The 11,862-nt window shown below is 43.4% G+C and overlaps 1 pseudogene; it reads left to right on the top strand.

Annotated features, from left to right (window-relative positions):
• The first annotated feature begins 347 nt into the window (after positions 1 to 347).
• On the top strand, positions 348 to 464 carry LOC126199870 (5S ribosomal RNA; annotated as a pseudogene).
• The last annotated feature ends 11,398 nt before the right edge of the window (positions 465 to 11,862 follow it).

The following is an 11,862-nucleotide window of genomic DNA, read 5'->3' as shown; positions in this document are numbered from 1 at the left end:
GAAAACGTTAAAATGTTTTTATAAAAATTAACGAATTTCTTTAGGAAAGTTATATGTAATACAACAACGACCCACAGAAAAAAGTTATAGAATATTAGTTTCTTATTTCAGTATCAACAACTTTTCTTTCTGATAAAAAGAAAATCCACTATAACAAAAGAAGTTGTTTTAAATGTAATATATTGTCGACACTGATATCACTGTCTAAGACGATTTATCGAAAGGTCGATGTTTTGATACTTAACACTTCAAACGTCAGAGAGAGAGAGAGAGAGAGAGAGAGAGAGAGGGAGAGGGAGAGATACTTAGTGTAAAAAACCATTTAGGGGACAGTATTGTACCTGAAGGCCAACGGCCTTCCCGCAGTGATAACACCGGTTCCCGTCAGTTCACCGAAGTTAAGCGCTGTCGGGCTGGGCTAGCACTGGCTGGGTGACCATCCGGTCTGCCGAGCGCTGTTGGCGAGCAGGGTACACTCAGCCCTTGTGAGGCAAACTGAGGAGCTACTTGATTGAGAAGTAGCTCCTGCGGTCTCGGAAACTGACATGCGGCCGGGAGAGCGGTGTGCTGACCACATGCCCCTCCATATCCGAATCCAGTTACGCCTGTGGTCTGAGGATGACACGGCGGCCGATCGGTACCTTTGGGCCTTTAGGCCTGTTCGGGAAGAGTTTAATTTAATTTTTATTGTACCTGAAGGACTTTGTACGTAGGAACGCTTGATGTGTTTTGGTCCGTAATTAAGTCCAGTTACCGAGTTTAGAATCAGATGAAAGAACGCACACTAGAGACCACCATAAGAAGTTTCCACTATTTGTTCAACTTTTGTTGTTGTTAGACATGTCCTGTTTTGTGGAGCATTTTTAAACATTTCTAGTTCTACACATTTAAGAGCAACATAAAAAGTTAAGTTATTTCGAACATATTGTTAATTCTTCAGTTACAGATTGTTACGGTAAGTAAATTTCTACATGTTTTCGAAACTAGTTGTGTAACGTATGGTGGTTAAGTCATATCTGTCGATCTTGCACCATCTTATACCTAGACACTGAAGAAGGTCTTTTGCCGTGGAACGATGGATAGTTGCGAATTGACCGAGTTTAGTTAATGTATAAACAGTTTTACCTCTCCTGAAAATGGAAATGTGTGTTGGTTTGCAGTAATTTCAGTTTCAAAATGAAGTTAACTTGTAACTAGGTTTTGATAAAACTTCTGCTTCATTTTATCTTATTTACTGATTGTTGGTACGTAGCAGAATAACAGTACAACAGATAGATGTCTAAACAGAGTACTGACAAGATTTTCTCGATTGCAGTGCTTTTAAATCTCAATAGAATATTTGTTCCTAGATGTACGTTTTCATATTTTGAAAAATCTTAATTTTCGCGTGCAGCTTTTGTAATTACTGAAGAAAAACTGGAGCAAATAAAAAGTATGTGCCATTATTTACAAATGGAATAAGAAAATATATTGTACTTTCGTTACAGAGCTGGCAAGAGGCGAAAGTGTGAAAAGTGGTCCATGAACGGCGCCCTCCCCTATAGTTCTACGTTATAATGGCTATGTACCGTTGTCATTACAGAACGTTACCTGTTCCAGGGAATAGTCAACTTCTACAGCAATGAGGTGTCCAGGTACCACCAAGCTGAGCAGATGTAAGCTGTTAACGATAAGCATAGCGAGTCGTGGATGCCAGTTAGGATCAGCTCCCATAAAACCAAACAAGTTGATATTTGCACAGGCAAACAGGCCCATTAACTCCACAGCAACAAAGAACTGCTGAGTCTGTATCGAGGACCCCATAGCAACACAGATGGAATTGTACGCCACTCTGAGAACACGTATCGTGTTCGATCCACAGTGTTCACTTGAAATGGTGTCTACTCGAGTGTTAAACTTTATAACGGGCTCCGTTCTCGGGTTAATGTTCCACACGTCTTCACTCGAAAGATACCACATTGTGGAATGGACGTATTTCCCCCGAAACGCTTCTAGACGCTGGTTGACAGTCAATAATCGTTCGCGAACCGCCAAGAAGAGTGTCATCAACCAGAATATGTTCAGTGATACCGGTAGCGTCTGCACGATTACCGCCACACCCTTAACTACATTCCAGAGCCCTTCGAGAGTCACCATGTACCACGAATACAAGACCAGAATAATGAAAACAGTGACGGTACTTCTGACTTTCAAGGACCTCTCATGTTTGTGGTATGTCGTAGACGAATCCAGTGAAAGCATCTTGTCGGCGAAAGAAAGATGTTGCAGGATTGCGGAGTAATGTTTTTTGTTTTTTACCAAGTCCGAGAACAAGGCGCCGACGACGCATGAACTTCCCAGCTCGCCGGCTGCAATGATCACTGTAAATGATGGAAATTTCCAGGCGGGTACAGTGCTCGTGAAGTTGTGCGGAGATTTCCTGACTTCTTCCAGGGCGTACGGTAACATCACGGCCACCACGAGCTGCACGAGCAGACAGATCCCCGACCAGGCGGCGGCTGCCTTGCTGAGCCGCACTCGGCCCTTCTCCATCGTGTAGGGAACCAGCCCAGCAGTCCGACACAGCGCAATGGCGGGCAGCAGCGTCTCGTGGAGTCTGCTCATCCTGCACGATCCGTGCTGCTGCGAACAAAACAACTCTTAGACAGCACTACTACGTAACAAGAGATACGTGATAGTCACGTGAGTGACGAAGTCGATGTAAGATAGATAAAAGAAGAGCTTTGTAGCGACCTTACCACCTGCACAGCTTTTCTTTTTTTTTAAATCTGGAATCTCCTATTCAGTACTGCGAAGAGCACATAAAACTGCTACGCACAGCCACTAAAATTTGTTCGCATCATCCTGAACGAAGTCTCCCTCGTTCTGGATCGATAGAAGTCAGTCGACATCGACCCACTCACGTTTTGTGTCAGGCCGCTACCAACATTGGGGATTTAACAATACAGAACTAGTAAAACTCCATCCGGTGTGCAATATATATGGGATGGGCGAAATACTCTCAGACAGAATATAATAATTCCAATTGCAAAGCAACCGAGTGCAGACAGGTGTGAATATTACCGAACTGCCAGCTTAATAAGTCGTAGTTGCAAAATACTAACACGAATTCCTTTCCTCGGGAAAGATCGGTTTGGATTCCGGAGAAATGTAGGACACACAACGCAATACTGACCCTATGGCTTCTCCTACAAGCTAGGTTAAGAATAGGCAAACCTATGTGTATAGCATTTGTAGATTTAGAGAAAATTCTGGACAATGTTCACTGGTATACTCTCATTGAAATTCTGAAGGTAGCGGGGATAAAATACGGGGAGTGGAAGGTTATTTACAACTTTCACAGAAACCAGATGGCAGTTATAAGAGTCGAGAGGTGTGAAAAGGGAACAGTGGTTGAGAAGGGAGTGAGACAGGGTTGTAGCCTATCCTTGGTGTTATTCAATCTGTCCATTGAGCAATCAGTAGCGGGAAACCAAGAAAAATTAGGAGTAAAGTAAAGAGAGACGAAATAAAAACTTTGAGGTTTTTCCAATGACATTGTAATTCTGCTAGAGACCACAAGAGATTTGGAAGAGCACCGGAAAGGAATGGACAGTGTCTTGAAAGAAGAAAATAAGATGATAATCAACAAGAACAAAGCAAGGATAATGAAATGTAGTCGAATTGTATCAAGTAATGTTGAGGGAATTAGATTAGGAAACAATACACTAAACGTAGAAAATGAGTTTTATTTGGGCAGAAAAATGGCTGGTAATGGACAAAGTAGACAGGATGTAAAACGTAGACTGTCAATGACAAGAAAAGTGTTTCTGAAGAAGAGAAATATGTTTACATCGAATGTAGATTTAAGTGTTAGGAAGTCATTTCTGAGAGTATATGTGTGGAGTGTAGCCATGCATGGAGGTGAAACTGTGGGCGAAGGATCCTTCCTCTGCCCCCCACACCCCCCTACAGAGATCATTCAACAAAAACTGAGACATACTGAAAAATATTTATTTACAAACAATCAAACCAAAATCAATATTTTCCACGTCATTTTATACATCATTAAAGGCAATGCACTTGTGCTGCCTTCTCATCCACTTTTGGAAGATATCTTCAAATCCATTTCATGTTCTCAAATCCATTTCTTGTTAAACGGTTCAAAATCGCCTCTAAACCCTCCACTGCGTCGTTTTCCGAATCGAGTCTTTCTGCGTAGTTCCCTTTGGTTCTTTGGGATATGAACTTTCCATTAGTTGTTGAAGGACGTTCCTGAAGTGCTCTGCATTTACTGTCCGACCTCTGGGAACTAGATATGTGTACACCATGCCATGGCAATCCAAAAATGACCTCACTGGCTGATTCTGGACGCACGCTTTTCTTTGGGGGTGGGGTGAGATGGGGGAAACTGCCTATTTTGAACCTACTCTGTATTTTGAACCTACTCTGTCATTTCATTTCTGGGACATAACATTCATCGGCAGTGATGATGGTTTTCCATCGATCGTCGCTTTCATCCTGGACGTATTGTTTCAAAGTTAGAAACGTGAAATCTTTTCTATTTTTGAGTAGGAGTTAGCACTCTGGGAAACCAACTAGCACACATTCGCCACATGTTTAAATGATCCTTCAAAATTCTTTAAGCGCTTCCCACCAAAATTTCCAGCATTTTTGCGAGTTGTCTGTCACATGAGAGTCCTGGTGAATGATTGCTGTAGCAGCGTTGATTGTGATGTCAGTAAGAACAGTGGCGTGGGCACCCTCCCCTCCTTTCAGCTCACAACCCCTCTTCCATCTTTGAAAGCTTTATGCCACCGCAAACATGCTGCATGAGATATTGCAGTCTCACCACAAGTCCTACGAAGATATTGAAGCGTTTCTGAAGCAGTCTTCTTGAGTAAAACGAGAAGGTTGATCGCATAATATTGCTCTCGAATTTTCTAGCACTGTAAGCTTTACTTACAACCATATTCAAGACACCGGTTGAGATGAGGCAGGGGTGGCGCACTGTGGCAATTGAGGATACTTATTAGTACACGAAGCAATCGCTAGGTGGCAATGCAATGGTCGTTTCAACACGTTGAAAATACCAGTAACAGTCTCCGTCTTTGTTGAACAAACCTGGTATATATAATATTTCTGTATCTGCTGGGAGCAGAAGACCGGGAAGATTTAGATGACGCAGTAACTTATTCTCTGGCTCGTTCACTCTAGCAGTGGAAAATTCAGCTGCGCCACAACTTTGTCTTGTGGTGTATACTCACGGTAAGGAGAAGGAGACAACGGAGTCCAGAAGCCAAGGTAGCTTCTGAGCACATAGAATATTTGGTGGGAAATTAAATTAGAAATTCCAACAAAAGCAGAAGAGATATCATAAAAAAATTATTGTAACGTGTGTAAAATTTATGGTCCAAGAGACGATGGGACGCCAGCTAGCCCATCAGGAGGCTTTATCTTTGACCAGCATACAAGTTGTCAGCGAATGCGTACCAGAGAGAAAGAATGCATTGAAACACTGGTGAAATTGGACGTGGCACTCAGGACGTCATGGAGTGGACAGAATAAGCACATGTTTAAGAGTTTAGTGGAGACACAAAACTGAATAGCATCTAATTGAGACGATCTTAATTACATGTCAGTTTAGTAGAAGTTCAATGAGTGATAGATGCTATAAGTATCAAACAGTGCAGTAATCACACCGTGGAACATGTCTGGATGAGGCACTACCAGCAGCGCTCGTTCCATACGTGGTTTTCTTTTTACCTCGTGAGCTGGTGCGTTTCTGGCGCCAGTTTCCATCGATCGTCATTGTGATCTTTGAGTCGACTTCGATGCTTATTTATCTTCTGCTCGTCTTTGGCGGCGCGGATTTAACGTTAGCGCGTGCGCTCTGCTGGTGAGGTGTGTCGGGATCGGAGGTGAGCGAGAGGCACGTGCGACTGTATACGTAGGCGGGACGGCAAGAGGACGAGGTAACTTGAAGAACTGATTAGCCACGTCAAGGTTGTGTCCCATCTAGTAGGTGTGCGGGAATGGTAAACACAGAGAGCGGTCTTAAGTTTGCGATTGACACGCTTCGCGAAGGAAGCTTTGGGAGTAATAGGGGGTGGTCGTTATGTGCTTAATACCGTTACTAAAACAGAAACCTTTAAAGACCTTCGACAAAATGCGGAAGCATTATTACTGACCAAACTCTTCGGAGGGCCAAACCAGGAAATGATGCGGGACAGCTGTTGTACCGTAATTTCGGCAGTTGTACCTCGGATGGGTAGGAGCAACGTAAATCGGGAAAAGGCGTACACAGCTACCAGTATGTACCTATTCCCCCTTTTGGTACGGCGTAACGGTCCAATATAATCGATAAAAATGCGGTCCAGACGGTCGTAGTAGTCCTGTACGAAGCCTCACATCGGGCTTAGCGCGCTTACTCTGGATACAGCTACCAACAAATCGCCTGACATCGCGATATAGGTTGGGCCAAAACATGTGTTCCCGAACTTGGTTCCAGGTCTTTTGGAACCCCAAATGACCCCCGACCGCTGAATCATGGAAATATCTGAGGAGCATGCAAACTAGTTCCTGTGGAGTAAAGACCTTCAGTTCACCATGGTTGTCTCCCCCTTTACACAAGTGGCCCTTACGAAGGCAATAGCCAGTAACGACCTCGGCATCCACCAACTGCTGCCGAAACGGTCCCCACCTAGGGTCCTCAGCCTGTTTGTCGGCTAAGTCGCAGAAGAGACCGGGTGCCTCGGAGAGATGGAAATTCACCCCAAGATCCGGCTCCACGTGGCCCTCGCCTTCCCCAGACAGTTGTAGTGATATGGAACCCTTGATACGTCTAGATACGACTCTCACAGGTGAAACGTACGTAAGAATCCTGTCTGACCACATGCATCCATTCATCCATTTTTGCGGGGCTCCTGTACGATGTTAGGCAGGTTTGCCAGTTTCTTTGGCTCTTCATTGTAGCTACAGCTTTCACAACACGTGGTGACAAGTTATTTGATAAAGCTCAACACATAGATATTTTATTATTTTATCTTCTCATTCTTTATTACTCTACTGGCCATTAAAATTGCTACACCACGAAGATGACGTGCTACAGACGCGAAATTTAACCGACAGGAAGAAGATGCTGTGATATGCAAATGATGAGCTTTCAAGAGCATTCACACGAGGTTGGCGCCGGTGACGACACCTACAACGTGCTGAGATTAGGAAAGTTTCCAACCGATTTCTCATACACAAACAGCAGTTGACCGGCGTTGCCTGCTGAAACGTTGTTGTGATGCCTCGTGTAAGGAGGAGAAATGTGTACCACCACGTTTCCGACTTTGACAAAGGTCGGATTGTAGCCTATTGCCATTGCGGTTTATCGTATCGCGACATTGCTGCTCGCGTTGGTCGAGATCCAATGACTGTTAGCAGAATATGGAATCGGTTTGCAAAACACTAACCATCTGCACGAACAGTTCGACGACGTTTGCAACAGATTGGACTATCAGATCGGAGACCATGGCTGCGGTTACCCTTGACGCTGCATCACAGACAGGAGCGCCTGCGATGATGTACTCAACGACGAACCTGGGTGCACGAATGGCAAAACGTCATTTTTTTCGGATGAATCCAGGTTCAGTTTACAGTATCATGATGGTCGCATCCGTGTTTGGTGGCATAGCGGTGAACGCACATTGGAAGCGTGTATTCGTCATCGCCATACTGGCGTGGTGGCCGAGCAACTGGCTCCTCACAATACGCGAGTCACTACTCTTGATGAACTGTTGTATCGTGTTGAAGCTGCATGGGCAGCTGTACCTGTACACGCCGTCCAAGCTCTGTTTGACTCAATGCCCAGGCGTATCAAGGCCGTTATTGCGGCCAGAGGTGGGTGTGCTGGGTACTGATTTCTCAGGATCTATGCATCCAAACTGTGTGAAAATGTAATCACGTGTCAGTTCTAGTATAATATATTTGTCCGATGAATACCCGTTTATCATCTGCATTTCTTCTTGGTGTAGCAATTTTAATGGCCAGTAGTGTAACTTTCTAACACTGTAACTTTTTGATATAATAGAAATATCTGAAAACTATATTGTTTTTATTTCAAATAACAGGTTCTGTGTCGAAATTTGTGAGTCATGGACAACATTAATTTCTTTCGTAGCAAATATTCCTGGCACAGAATAGGAAGAATGTGTGCTATAACGTGTTATCAATTTAAGTCTTTCTGTAGTAAGAAGTAACGTTTCTAAGTTCGTTATAGATCATTAAAACCGATTTACTGCCATTTGTTTTCTAAGTTATTGCCGTTTATTTAAGAAACAGCGCTTTGCCGTCACTTTTAAAACACTCCATAGGCTTTTGTATTGGACTGGTGTTACTGGACACGATTTGAAAATATTTGCACTCAGTAATAGATAAGTCCCCCCTCCAAAAAAATTCCTTGCTCTCTTCAGTAGATTAACTGTTACAGGATATTTTTTCATTTCCTAGAAAATGTGACTGACAAGGGGAGGCCACGACGTTTGGAACGCAGAGTCACCGCAAACTTGGTACACTCGTAGTACTCCATTAGCACAACAAAATGTGTAAGCAGTAGCGCGTACTTCTCAAGCGTTGCTGAGACATAATTTCGGTCGTCAAATATACACCTGTACGTGGCCATTTTTATCATGAAGCGGCGGCAGCTGAGTGGAACCGGCACGTTACCTCAGCGTGTTTTGTCAGAGGGTTAGATGCCAACTGCAATAAAAAAAATGTGAGTGAACGGATCAACGAACAACCTGAGCGGATGTCATGAGACGTCCGCCCCGAATATATACAACGAACAAAATGAGATAAAAAAAGCGATTAGCGTTCAAGCCTCGTAATCGCTGGATCAATGGATCCAGTCCCGTTCGTCAGTTTTTTTATTTCTAACACAATAATTTTCTTTACTATTTATATTACAATAGATATAATGGGAAAAAATACGTGTAATCGGATGAACTTTCATTAAATTTACAATGTTATTTGGCAGTCTAAAAATTTTTATTATCAGAGTTAATATTGTGGTGTCACCGCCAGACACCACACTTGCTAGGTGGTAGCCTTTAAATCGGCCGCGGTCCGGTAGTATACGTCGGACCCGCGTGTCGCCACTGTCCGTAATTGCAGACCGAGCGCCACCACACGGCAGGTCTAGAGCGACGTCCTGGCCCTCGCCCCAGTTGTACAGCCGACTTTGCCTGAGATGGATTACTGACAAATACGCTCTCAATTGCCGAGACGATAGTTAGCATACATAGCCTTCAGCTACATTTGCTACGACCTAGCAAGGCGCCGTATTCAATTGATATTGAGATTCTATTAATGTATCATCAAGAGCGATGTTCTACAAATGTGGATTAAAGTTAAGTATTCCAGAAGCTACGTACTTTTCTTTATAGCATTCATTACGTATCCTGTTTCAGACCTCACGCCAGCCTGCGTGAGTTTAAGCGCGTGCCTTTCGGCTTCCTCTCATTGTGTCTAGGCTGTCTTGTCTAGACACAACAAATATAATATTCATAACTATCGACTATTACACGACCAGACGCATAAAGTGATATTGAAAATGTATGCTTGTACGTGTCTTCAAAATTGTTCGTATTTAATCGAAAGAGAGCGGGAAATTGCTTCTCGTGAAGACGCTAATAAAATACAGTCGATACTGCATGACCAATAATCAGCTCCAATATTTAAGGAAATGATGCGTTATGCATGGTTTGCTTCCAAATTATCGTCTGAAAGAGAGGTTTCTGAAAATGTTAACGAGGTTTGTTATGCCACAGAAAACCTCACTAGACCTTGCGTATGCGGAAACATAGCATTTATTCAATGAAGCTGGTGCCGTTTAACTTTGTTTTCCTTGTTTTTACGAAAAATACCATCCTGCAACTTGTACTCGTAATGTCGAAAGCGACCATTAATTGTACATCTTTCGAAAGCCGTCTGTGCCTGTCAAAACTTGGAGGTGAGAAGTAGTTTCGGGCTCCTTCCATGTGTAAGGGATTTTTCAAATGGTTCAAATGGCTCTGAGCACTATGGGACTTAACTACTGAGGTCATCAGTCCCATAGAACTTAGAACTACTTAAACCTAACTAACCTAAGGACATCACACACATCCATGCCCGAGGCAGGATTCGAACCTGCGAGCGTAGCGGTCGCGCGATTCCAGACTGTAGTGCCTAGAACCGCTCGGCCACCCCGGCCGGCTAAGGGATTTCTCAAATCACGGACAAGCATATATTTTCAGTATCACTTTATGCGTTTGGTCGTTTAGTAGTCGATAGTTATGAATATTATATTATTTTTGAGAGTAAAAATTTGTGGACTGCCATGTAACACTGTAAATTTAATGAAAGTTCATCTGATTATACGTATTTTTCCCATTATATCAATTGTAATATAAATAGGAAAGAAAATTACTGTGTTAGAAATAAAAAAAACTGACGAACGGGACTCGATCCATTGATCCAGCGATTACGGGGCTTGAACGCTAACCACTTTTTTTGTCTCATTTTGTTCACCGTTAGTCAAGTGATAAGCAGGGCGAATGAATACCAACTGCCTCTATGCATTGCCTTTGTTGACTCTGAAAAGGCATTTGACTCCGTTAGCCATGTAGCTGTCCTGCAAGCTTTGAGTGAGCAAGGAGTGGGAGCAGCATACATTGAAGTGCTCAGGAAAATCTACGAGAATTCTTCAGCTTATGTTAACATTGGCGAATCAACTCAAGAATTCCGCATTATGAGGGGTGTCAAGCAAGGCGATCCCATCTCCCCAAAACTGTTCTATGCTGTATTGGAAATGGCTATGTCAAATATGAGGTGGGAAGGTAAGGGAATTAGAATTAATGGAAGAAGGCTTACCAACTTGAGATTTGCTGATGATATTGCCTTACTGGACAAAGACTTCGCAGAGCTCCAAAACTTAGTTACAGATCTTGCATCGGAATGTCAGCTGGTTTGCTTGAACATGAAACTTTCCTAAACAAAAGTAATATCCAACAAATGGGTCCCAGCTGGAGATGTGAAAGTCAAGGACAGTCTACTAGAAGAGGTCAGTGAATATGTCTACCTTGGCCAGATTATAAATATGAAGGGAGACATAAGGCCAGAAATCTATCGACGCATCAAGCTTGGCTGGCAAGCATTTGGGAAGAATTCAAAAGTATTCAGATCAAAAATGCCAGTAAATCTGAAGAAAGCAGTATTTGATCAATGCATTCTTCCTGTGATGACGTACGGCTGCGAGACATGGACACTGAACTCATTCACAAAAGGGAAACTTAGGACAGCACAGAGAGCCATGGAGAGATCAATGCTGGGCTATACAAGAAAGGACAGGAAAAGGGCAGATGACATCCGGTCTGTGACAAAGGTTAATGACATCTTAGAGAGAGTAGGTTCCTTGAAATGGCAGTGGGCTGGCCACGTCGCAAGAAGAAAAGACAACAAATGGACGAAGCTAGTACTGGAGTGGAGTCCGAGAGAGCACCGGAGGCCTAGAGGAAGACCACCAGACAGATGGGACAAAGACATCAAGAAGATCGCTGGTAACACCTGGCAGAGAACTGCCCAAGACCGTCCCACTTGGAGAAGACTTCTGAAAGCCTACCTGAATCCACGACTCGAAGAGGCCACATCATCTAATGATTGAATTGGCTGATGATGATGATGATGATGATATGTTCGGACGTCACATGACATCCGTTCAAGTTCGTTTGTTGATCCTTCCACTCAGTTTTTTTATTAAAGAGGCCAACCAGATCTCTGACGGAACACGCTGAGCTACCGTGGCTGCACCACTCTGCTGCCGCAGCTTCATGGTAAAAATGGCCACGCACAGGTGTA

Source organism: Schistocerca nitens, chromosome 8 (assembly GCF_023898315.1).
Source record: "Schistocerca nitens isolate TAMUIC-IGC-003100 chromosome 8, iqSchNite1.1, whole genome shotgun sequence".
Taxonomy (NCBI): domain Eukaryota; kingdom Metazoa; phylum Arthropoda; class Insecta; order Orthoptera; family Acrididae; genus Schistocerca; species Schistocerca nitens.
This window is presented reverse-complemented; position numbering and strand designations above follow the sequence as displayed.